The sequence below is a fragment of the Pinus tabuliformis genome, chromosome 2_2 (genome assembly GCF_031772625.1).
Source record: "Pinus tabuliformis cultivar Carrire ecotype Pingquan chromosome 2_2, CPIR1, whole genome shotgun sequence".
Lineage (NCBI taxonomy): Eukaryota > Viridiplantae > Streptophyta > Pinopsida > Pinales > Pinaceae > Pinus > Pinus tabuliformis.
The window spans coordinates 354141992-354154359 of NC_142300.1; positions in this window are offsets into that span (position 1 = coordinate 354141992).

Sequence of the window (12368 nt, forward strand, 5' to 3'; positions counted from 1 at the left end):
TGCAATAACCAAACGAGGAAAAAAACCTATAATAAATGTTGTGAAATAAATGTTGTGTATTAATGGAGTGGTGGATGAGGTGGTGGGGTACGGGGAGTGATGTGGGCGATTAATGAATGAAGGTGGCGGAAGACGTGGAGTGAGCGACGTGGAGCGGAATGATTTGGGTGGCCCACTGGGGGGTAAGGAATGTACGGGAGATTTATTAGAGTTGAACCCCCACAGTAATCTTAGGCCACAGATCGTGGTCAACCATGCCAATGTCACGGTCAACTGCAAAAGTTGAGCAAAAATTATTTTTCGTGCTTGTTGCTTCCCCGCAGCACACCTTAATGTGCTTATTGAGCTATCACTTGATCGCACCTCTTGAACCTGCATGAACTTTAGTAAATGGGTGGAGCCCATTTACATTGTCGATTTTATTTTTTATTTTTTTAAACAAAGTAATACTCCAGCATTTAGACCTTGTTAATTTTTCAGAAATTCATACATAATATTTGATTTTGTTTCTTTTGTTTTTTTTTTCTTTTGTAATATTATTAAGAACCTTAAAATGACAATGGATGCTACAACATTTGGATCCACCCGGGGATAGTGCTTCTACCTCATAAGCACTAAGAACCACAGATTAGTGCCTTCACCTTGAGCATGGAGTCATATACTGCTTTCCCAAATTTAACTGTGTGGAAACTATACAATGATTTCACTCTGATATTTACAATGAAGAGGTTTTGGAAATTCAGAATTGAAAATAGTGCTTGAGGTACTGCCCATCAGTAGGCAGCTATAAAGTTTCACCATCGAGATTCTCCAATAAGAATGTATTATTTGCTCTTACTTATGTAACATTGAATGGGCCATACTAGAGAGGGTCAAACTTCCCATGTTTGCCCTTGTCTTCTCTCCTGGTATCCCATCTTAACACAAGGTCTCCAGCTTTGAAGTCTATTTCTTTAGCTTTTCTATCAAAAATACTCTTCATTTTTTATTGATACATAATCAAATTATCTCTTACCTTATCCCTACTTTCATTTAATTCCACCATCTTATGCATTCTCCTTATAAGAGCATTGGGTTCTTCTTTTGCCTCTTGAATCATTGCAATCACAGGCTTCACAAGATGACTAGGAAATAAGGCTTGAGTTCCATACACTAACTCAAAAGGTGATTTTCCTGTGGCCCTCTTTGTAGTCACTCGGGTGGCCCAAAGAGAAAACTTTAATTTTGAATCCCAGTCTTTCTAATTTTCTGCAATGGTCTTTTTTAGAATTTTCACCAATGTTTTGTTAGTGGATTCAGCTAATCCATTTCCCTGAGGATGATAAGTTGTTGAATGTGACAGGATGACATTATATTTCTGAAAAAAAAAAACAAACTTACTTGAGCTAAATACTTGAGCATTATCAGTTATGAGTTTGACAGGGCATCCAAATCTACTGAAAATGTTTTCTTCCAAAAATTTCATCACTACTTAGTCATTTTCTCTTTTGGTAGGTATTGCTTCTACCCACTGGGTAAAATAATCGGTGGCTGTGAGGATCCATCTATGTTGTCCACTTGAAGATGGGTTAATCTCTCCAACAAAATCTAACCCCGATTGTCTAAATGGTTCTTCTATGAAGACTGGGATCAATGGCAATGGAGCTAATTTCTTCTTTTCAGCAAAAAGATACACTTCTGACAACTTCTGACAAACATGTATACATCACCAACTAAGGTAGGCCAATAAAAACCTTCCCGGAGAATTTTGTGAGCAATAACCTTCCAACTATAATATCCACCACATAGTTTTTCATGATATTCCTTAATCATCTGTACAAACTCATCTTCTGTCAAACATATCAGCAAAATTCCCACAAGATCTTTCCAATACAAACTACCCTCAATAATCGCATATGGTTGTGCATTAACTTTCAATGCTCTATACTTTGTTCTATCCAATGAATGAGGACAAGAAAGGAAACACAAATAATGAACAATGTGCTTATACCATTCTGAGCATAGAAATTTATACCAAATTTTCATACCTGATTTTGATCTCTCTTCATCCTCTCTAATTATCTCTTCATTTATAGGGGTTAACAAATTGATTCCCAATGCCTGAAAGTTTGATTCTGTCAACATCTTTGCTAAGCCCTGCCCTTTCACTATTTTGGTTGGCTTTATGTCTAGGTCATATTCCTAGATCTTAGCTATCCATTTTCCTCTTCTTCCTTCCACATCACTTTGGACTAAGACATCCTTTACAATAGCATTTGGTACATAAGCAATAACCTGTGATTGTAACACATACGTTCTGAAGGCTTTCAGGGTCTTTCAATAATATTATATTTAACTTTAGCATCTCTGAGAACCTTGCTAAAAAAATCAACTGGTTGCTCCTTCCCTTCAGCATTTTTATGTAACAAAATAGCAGCTATTGAACTAGGTGATGCAAATGAGAATATTTGAAAATGCTTTTGATAATCAGGACTAATCAAAACTGGAGCTGCTTGTAATGCTTCTTTGATCCTGGAAAATGATTCCCTAGCCTCCTTGGTCCAATGTACTTCATTTTCCTTTTTCAACATATTAGTAATCTCCTTCACAATTTCAGTATAATTGGACACAAATCTCATTAAAAATTTTATTTTTCCCAGAAATCTTTGAATGTCCTTTTTGCTTCTAGGCAGGGGTATTTTCTGCACAGCTTGCACTCTTGCTGGATCTATTTTTACTCCATCTCTCAAAACAATATGTCCCAATATCTTGCCTTCTTCTAGAGACAAAATAGATTTCTTAGGATTCAAAGAAAGCCCATATTTTCTGCACTTTTCAAAAGTCTTTTTAAGATGTTCCAAATGCTCCTCATCTGACTTGGAGAAAATAGTGATATCATCTAAGTATATTACTACAAACTTATCACCCACAAATGCAATGTCCATAGCCCTTTGAAAGGTTGCACCTGCATTCATCAGCCCAAAGGGCATTCGAGCATACATGAAGGTTCCCCATGGAGTGGTGAATGAAGCCTTCTTTTGATCTTCTTTTTCAACAGCCACTTGATTATATCCTGAACACCCATCAAGCATGGACATCCTGAATGATCCAGTCACTTTCTGCAATACATGATCCTTTTTAGGTAATGGGTAGTTATCTTTTAAGGAGGCCCTGTTCAAATTTCTAAAATCCACACATAACCTTATTTCTCCATTTTTCTTCTTTACTGGTACTAAATTAGCCAACCAATCAGAGTACCAGAGTGGAACTATTATCTTAGCTTCAAGAAGCTTTTTAACTTCTTTTTCAGTTGATGGTAAAAGTAAAGGTTTAATATGCCTGAGTTTCTATTTAAATGGTTTGACCCCTTCTTTCAGAGGAATCTTGTATTGTATTATATTCACATCATATGTCTTGAGATCCTCATACGACCAAGCAAAAGCATGAGTGTACTTCTTGAAAAGTTCAATGTACTTTTATTTATAATTAAAAGGAACTCCCTTAAACAACTTCACCCACTTAGCTCCTCATGGGTTCCAATATTACAATCTTGAATTTGCTCATCCTATGAAACTTTTTCTAAACTAACAGCTACATCATTGGAATTAAAAAGTATTTCAATAGGGACAAGTCCTCTTGGCATAACATTATCTTTCAACCAAATGATCTTTTGATTAGCTACAGACTTTTTAAGATCACTTACCTCTGAACCTTCTGTGTTTTCATCCTCATCTTGATCAATTTCGATGCCTTGAAAATATTCAATCATTGTTAAAAATTCCTTAACATGTTGATCGTCCTCAAAAACTTGCCATTGTTTTATGTTGTCTAGAACAGATGGTCTATACTTCATTTCGACCTCATACCACAGTCTTGGATTTATAGGAAGTCTAAAGGTATTAGCTACCACAACCAAAGAATCGGCTAATTTGTTCCCATCCCTTGGAATGAACTATATATTGAAAGCCTGAAAGAAGTTTTCGACTAAATCCCAAACCTCATTCATGTATTCCCTAAGTCTAGGGTGCTTTGTTTGACAATGGTTTTTGATCTGTTTTATAATTAACTCTAAATCTACAAAGACTGAGATGGACTGAACCCCCATTTTTTTGCTATCTGAAGAGCAATAATTAAGGATTCATATTCTGCTACATTGTTAGTTGCTTCAAACTCCAATTTGAAAGAAAATGGCATCATGTTACCTCATGGAGTAATCAACAGGAATCCAGCACCTGTACCTTCCTTAGAATATGCACCATCAAAGAAACAGTTCCATACACCTTCTGTTTGCAGCTTTGTATTTACATGCTAAAGTGAGCTGCCTATGATTATCTTCAGCAAGTTCTGCATTGTCATGCAGCATAAAACAAGAAAAATCATCTTTTTCTTGGCTATACACGGGTGAATTATTTGCCCCATTTTTAATAATTGTCTTAGCAAATCTTGTTTCTCTGTACAAACTTCTCTCTTCCCCACCAAAAACTGGTATAATGGCATATGTGAAGTCCAACTTTAGCACTCCCCCCAATTTAGCCCCCCATGACCTAGAGAGCAGCATTCCAAATCTAGCAGGGATAGCTGCCACTACTACATCCATTACTAAGCCTCTAGCAAGGATCTGAGCTAATGATACCACCATATCTTTAATGACACCAAGACATTTGACTTTATTTGAATCAAAAGAAAATAGGTCTCTATACGGCTTAGTAACTTGTAACTTCAATGGTTATGTGAAGCCCCAGAATCAAGCATACAGTTATGTAATATAAAGTCATGAATTAACAAGGAAATGTAGAAAGGGGGTGTTGAAGAATCTACCTCCTCCACATGTGGACCAAAGACTACTACCAGTTTATCTTCTTGCAGATTTACAGTATCATTCACATTTACATTTTGAGACAAGTTGATAAACTCAGCAATCTCTCTTTTATAAACTGGTGTTTTGGCCAACTCTGTGAGAGGTACCTAGATTTTAATCTTCTCCAATTCCTTAGTGAGGCTAAATGTCTAGATTTGTATGGTATTTTTTCTGTTTCTTCTTCACTCTTTCTGATAACTGGAATTTCTTCTGGGATGGAAACAACCTTTTCTAGAGGAATTTCATTAGTTTTATTTTGGGAATTTTCACCTTAATGGATTTGAATTTTGTCATTTGGATCCTTCTTTTGCTTTCCTTTATTTAACTGTTTTACAAGTGTGTTTCTTATGGAGTCACCTTTTGTAAGGGAGCAGAGGCTTGCTGCTCACCTTCATTTTCTTGACTTCTAGATCTCTTCCTCAATCTTAAGTCATATTTCTTGTGTAATTATGCCTGCATAAAATCAGTAAACTGCTGCCAATATTCATCAATTTTACTCTCATCAAAGGTGACATCTGATTCTGTATGCTCTTCTCCTTCAACTCCTAGTTCATCTTCATTCCTTGCATATAATGCAAAAATATGATCATCTTGATCCTTAGAATATTCCTCTGATGTCACACCAGGATCTGCTTCCAAATAGAGTGGTGCTTGGACCTGATCCTGATCCTTTTTTTCTTTCTACAAAATTTGCAATGGTTGTCTCATATATTGGGGGTTAAAACCTTTATTTTGTTGCACTTGTCTTTGAGAATTTTTATTCTCCAATTCCAACTTTATCAATTTGTTAGACAAATTTCTAATCACCTTATTCATATCCTCTAATGTCTGACTTTGATAAGATTCCTCTTTGGCCTTTCCCTTTTCTTAGGTAGGCTATGTATTTGGTGCTTTACCTACAGCCACCAGATTTGCTTCTATTTCTAGAGCATTAGTTTGGATTTGGTCAAGGGTTATAGATCTTCTTTCTCTTAACGTAAATCCAAAATCTGATTCAAATGCCCATGCAAATTTCACTTTAGCACCAACAGGAGGGGGCTTGATCTCCACTGGAAGACTGTTGTAAAGCTTATTGAATCTTCTGATGAAGTCACCTACACTTTCATCATATTTTCTTTTGATTGAATTAAATTCGGTAAGCGAGTATCCATGATCTCGCTTCTCTCCCAATCTCTGAGTGAATTGACGTTCCATCTCTTCCCATGTAGTGATAGAATTATCAACAAGTCCTCTAAAACACTTTCTTACTTCGCCATCTAATGACTGCAACAAAAGTCTTAAAACAACATCCAAGTGTTCAACATTTAGATTTTCTGCAAAATTACAGAACACGACTGTATGCTTCTCAGATATTTGTTCATCTTCCCTGACAAATGAGGAAGAATTTTTAGATATTCTTGAGGCATTTAATTTAATAGTTGAGCTAACTGAACAGGTGCATACCTATTCAACAAGAATGCAAGTGCTGCCATATTTGTACCTAAACTTACTGAACCTTGGGTGCCAACAGATACTAACCCTGTCTGTGAGGTAAATGGAGTATATGAAGGGGGTAATATAGATATGGGTTCAGGTTGAACAACTATAGCAGATATTTTTTTAGATATTGAAAAAGAAACAGACTCTAAAGACTGTTCTTGGTAGTTAGGTTCTTGAAATAAAGTGGATGTAAATTCTTGATCAAGAAAAGGTGGATGTTTAGATAAAAAATGTGCAGAACTGTTTCCAGGTGCAGACAGTGTAGGGTTTGGTGTAAATGGGGTTCTTGGCTTTCCACTTCTCTTAGAAACTAATTTCTGAGGATCTGAAAGAGCTTGAGCTTTCTTCTGTGAAGTATATGACCTAGTATGAGGCCTTTTTGAAGCCAGTGTTACAATTTTTTTTTAATACAGCCAAATATTTCCTCCTCACTGAACAACCAGAGGGAAATATTCAAACCCAGGGAAAATGTTCTTGTCTTTATTCCCCGGCAACGGTGCCAATTAATGTTGTCCCTTAGGAAACCAATTTCCCAGCTGCGGAGGAATTGTGCCTAAGACATTAATGATTTATTATGTTTGTCACTTATATTTCTGTTGAATCTCTATTTTAAGAAGTTGAAAGACTTGATCTTAAATCCCCAATATTTAGATGAATGAAAAAGTCTCAAAATGCCATGTGATGCTAAATATGAATGTGATGTGAAGACTATGTAAAGAAATTAAAGACAATATGTTGTGTTTAACAAGAACTATTCTCTATAATTTAGAGGAAACATATAGAAATAGGTTTTAAATATGGGAGCGCCCTTTAAAGAATTTAACTTCATTTACATAATTGAATAAAGACCTACAACTTCATTACCATATTTAAAGAGATGAATAAACAAAATGACACATAGTGGAGAAATAACAAAATCATACCCAACATGTATGGAAACTCCTAATTCTTTCATTCATCATCAGTTTATCAAGTACAAAATAGTATAGCCTTTCGCTCTACAAAATTCTGACCCCTTTTTTTCATAGATTTTCATCGTTTTATTCATTCATGAGAAGTTTGGTCACTGTCAAAACTGTCAAACTACTTATCTAACTATCTAAAAGTAAAATTCATTTTAAAATGTTACATTAGAGGGTAAAAGACACCTCTTTCCTAGAAAATAAGATAACAGATGTTAAACTATGATTGGTGATTGTTGATCACTGTTTGAATCTCAGACTTGGGTGGGCTGATCTGCTGGTGTACCCTTTGCCTATTCTATCATCCATTCCTTGCACTTTCTCCACAGTGGCACATTTGATTTAGGTGCTTCTTCTAGTTTATCAAGTGTTATCCTGCATGTTGTAATCCTACTATAAGTAGGCTTATCTGTAAACAAAGGTTGCACCATCCACAGAAGTTTAAAATATTTATGGAGATAGTTTACAATAGTGGCTCCCTTCAACATTGTTGTCTTTTCATGAGTTTTATTAATATTTCTCTTTGTTTCAACCAACAAAGTTTCATATGTTTTCCATGGCAGCAGATTTCCCCATATATCCCAACAAGAGGGAAGCCCAACCTTCACTCTTTTATCAAACAGTATGCTAAACTTATAGACATCTTCCTTAAACTTCTTTTCAGCAATATTCCTATAGATATTTCTAACAATCATTTTGTTGAAATCAATTTCACATAGTGTCCTGTCTGGAAGGTCATGCTCTTTAAGCTATGGAGCAAACTTGGAATTGGTAAAATCTATCATTCTTTTGGAAAATTTTGATCTGTCCAGATCCTTCTGCTTTTCCTTCATAACTTCACCTTCCATATCTCTGACCAGTGCTTTTTCATCAGACATAATGATAAGGAACTCCCAGATGTTCCTGATAATCTCAATGATTTCATTCCATAAAATCTCCCTGGCGTGAATTAAGGATATATTACCCTTCAATTTTTCTTTCAGTCTTTTCACCACTTCTTCAGTCCTTAATAAATCTTCCCGGTACTTCTTTGCATTCTCCTTTTCTGTCCTTGCTTCGTCTTCACTCAAATTTAACAATTTTCATGCCATTTCCAATTCCCTTTGTACTTTCTTCGTATCATGTTTGGCGATTTTCAATTATGTTGCCAACTGTGATACTTGTGTTGTTGGATCTTCTAAATTTGTTGGCGTGACTATTGTACAAACATGAGAACTCACTTGTTGTTGTAGTTTATCCAAAGATTCTTTAAGTAAAGAAACTTCTTCATTTTTCTACAATATGTCTTGTAATAGCTTCTCTTTTTCATTTTCTACTTCAGCTATCCCTGTAGCAATGGGATATTCCCCTGTAGGTAGTTTTAACTTTTTCTTCAAAAATCCAATCTTTGCCTTAGTATATTTCAATAGTTCTTGTACTGCAGGTTGATCATCAGGGTTGATACCTATTTTGACAATAATGTTCTTCAATTCTTCTACCTGGGCATTCAGGACCCTAGAATTGGCTTTTTCCAATTTCAGCTGTTGAATTACCTTTTGCAACATTTTCTCTACTTTAATAGCCACTGCATTAGTTTTTTGTAAGTCATTAACAATCAATTGCCCAATTTTCATATGCAAGTTGATCTTGTCAAGCATGAGAATCTTGTGAGTATCAACAGTCAAATTAACAGTTTTGAAACTGCTAGCAGATCCAACAAACATCTCAGTAGGATGAGAGAAAGCAATTTTAAGTTGACTTCTCTCCAAGTCCATAGAAGATAACAATCTTGTTTTTTAGGAACAATTTGAGACTTAACTTGAGCCTCCATATTTACTTGCACCTTTTTATTTCTTTCAGCAATTTGAGCAAACATATTTTGAATTAAAGGAACCCGATCATGAATAGGCTCTCTAGAAGATGGAGAGGCCGGTGCACCCTTTGTTTCTCCTAATTGAATTATTAGGCCAAGTTGAGCTGCAGTCACTGCATCTGAAAGTTTAGCTCTTTTGGCTGCTTCTACTACTTCTTCATCCAAGTCAATAACATTTTCTCTAGCCCTCTTGGAACCCTTTTCTGAAATGCTAGGAGTTTCAATTTTTGTCCCCTAGGTGACCTGTAAACCTTCATTTGCCATCTTCTCTATTTCTAGTCTACTCTCATGTACAAATGTTGAATACCCATTCTCCATCCTCCTCTTGGAAATAAACTGGTGAGGGTCATAGGCCCACTCAACCACATGTAAGAGACACATGTCATTTAATAGCCTCTTAACCTCTTGCGTAGCTTGTCTAGTATTCACAAAGAAGGGACCTACTGCTCTAGGAAACTTAAAAAATAACCTTTTTTCATGGGAACAAAATGGACTTGATCCACATTCAAACCCTATATGATAAATTCCAGGGCAAAGAGCCTCATTGGCACAAATTTGGGAAATCTGTATGGTTTAATTGAGGCTCCATAAAGCCTAATCTTTGCATGATCTTCAAAAACACACCAGTCACTACACCTCAGATCTTTACTCAACTGAAGGAATTCCTGAGCTTTGGGAAGAAAAGTTGGAGGTGAGGTTCCATTCAAGATCTTGTAAACCACCAGAAGGAATAAAGAGGTGAACTCAAACAATCCACTATCCCCTAGATCACCTCTGACCAAGTCTGTCCAAAATACCACTGATTGTTTTCTCTTGTTCGGATCAACAACATTTAATTCCAACTGTGAGAAGTGCTCAACATTGTGGTATAAAAACAGATAAGTAAGGACTGAAGGAAATTTAAAAGATCTAATAAGAGGTAGAGTCATGAACTAAGTATTGATGACATTTACCCAAAAAGATGTAATATCTAGCACTACCTCTGGTTTCATCATTAAGGAGAAGAATCCCAAGCACCACTTTATCAATCTGTCTGGAATTTTCTTTCCCTAAAATCTTTGAAATTACTTTCAAGACTGGTCTTATATCAACTGCAAAAATATCTAAAGAGAACAGATTACCATCTAGAGATAATTGTCCTGACTTAGGAGCTAAGAATGAGGAGACATGAGACAATTCTTGGGGTGACGGGCTACCATAATGGGAGACCAGAGATTCCTCAGTAAAGGTGGTGTATGTTCCAGACACAGGGTAATTCAGTGCTTGGTGAATTAACTGAGTGGTTACTTGGAAAACATTTTCTCCAGAATGATTCATTACGAAGCACTTCTTAGGGTACATGGTTGAGGCTAGCCATTGGATGAATTCGGGAAACAAGTGAGTCTTAGGGATGAAGGCTGCTAAAACACCTGACCTAACCATTGCCATGGATATAGGGGACTTTTTCTGGTTCAGAATGACTTCTTGATATAATGGTAGATGCTTAATTGTACAGAGGGTATCAAAAATATCATGTTCGACATCCATTAATGGGGTATGAATGATTGAGGAAGAACTTACTTGCTTGGCCATGATGTCTGGTGGTTGATATTTGCTAACTCGGAATACAGTTGTTGAAAACAATTGCTGACTCGGAATATTGAATTAGAAAGGAAGCTGCTCCGTTTTACAAGCGAATGATTAATATAACATTATCTTTTAGACTTTGATTATATACAATAACCAAACGGGGGAAAAAACCTACAATAAATGTTGTGAAATAAATGTTGTGTATTAATGGAGTGGTGGATGAGGTGGCAGGGTACGATGAGTGATGTGGGTGATTAACGAATGAAGATGGTAGAAGACGTGGAGTGAGTGACGTGGAGTAGAACGTTTTGGGTGGCCCACTGTGGGGTTAAGGAATGTACAGGATATTTATTAAAGTTGAACCCCCACAGTATTCTCAGGCTATAGATCGCGGTCAACCATGCCAACATCACGGTCAACTACGGGGGTTGAGCCTGGATTAATTTTTTTGCTTGTTGCTTCCCCGCAACACACCTTAGCATGCTTATCAAGTTATCACTTGATCGCACCTCTTGAACCTGCATGAACTTTAGTAAATGGGTCAGGCCCATTTACATTGTCAGTTTTTTTTTTTTTTTAGATAATACTCCAGTGTTTAGATATTTTTTATTTTTCATAAATTCATCCATAATATTTTATTTTGTTTTTTTCTTTTTTTCTTTTGTAATATTATTAAGAAACTTCAAATGACAATGGATGCTACAACACACCCAACCAATCCAAAGAATACCATCAAGTTGCGTGAGTCTGAAAACACTTTATTCTTTGATCTTCACAACTATAAATGGTCTGATCTAGTGCATTTGAATTTTTTATGGATTCTTTAAGTACTTCCTGTCCTAGAGAAGGATTTGGTCTCCAACAGAAAAATATTTCTTTTTAATATGGAGGTTAGGCCAAGCCTTCTATCTTTGATTCACTACAGTTTGATGAAATTATGCCAGTAATATGTGCTCATCCAATTCCCATAAACCCTAAATACTTTTTGTAATAGAGTCATCATAGGTCATATTGGTAGATTTCACAATATAGAAGTTGGGAATGAGAAACTCAACAGGGACTGTAGCTTCTTTTGCATATACCAGATGGAATGGAGTGCTCTTTTTCAAAATTTTAGTAGTAGTCTTATATGCTCAAAATATGGCAGGAACTCTTTCATCCCAATCATCTCTATTTTTGGAAAAGACCTTGGTAAGACCCTTCTCGAAAATTTTGTTGAATGGCTCTATTGTACCAATAACATGAGGATGGTAAGTATTTCCCTTATGATGTTGAATGAGGAACTCTTGAACTAAATTTGCAACAATATCATTAAGGATATGAGTTCCTTGATCACTAGTTAAACTTCTTGGACAGTCAAACCTGGTAATAATATTTTCAAATATGAACCTTGTTGCAGTACTAGCAATACAATCTTTCACAATATTTTATTGTTCCCACCTTCTAAGATAGTTAGTTGTAGTAATGATATATATGGCTTGTGAGTGTCACATAGGAGGATTGATAAGTCCAAAAAAGTGAACTACCCACTTCTCAAAAGCTTGTAATGCATAGACTAGATGCAATGGAAGTTCATCTTACTAAGAATGTCTCCCAACCCTCTCAAAAACATCATAGTTCATAGAAAATGCCTTGGCATATTTAAACATATTTGGCCACCATAACCATG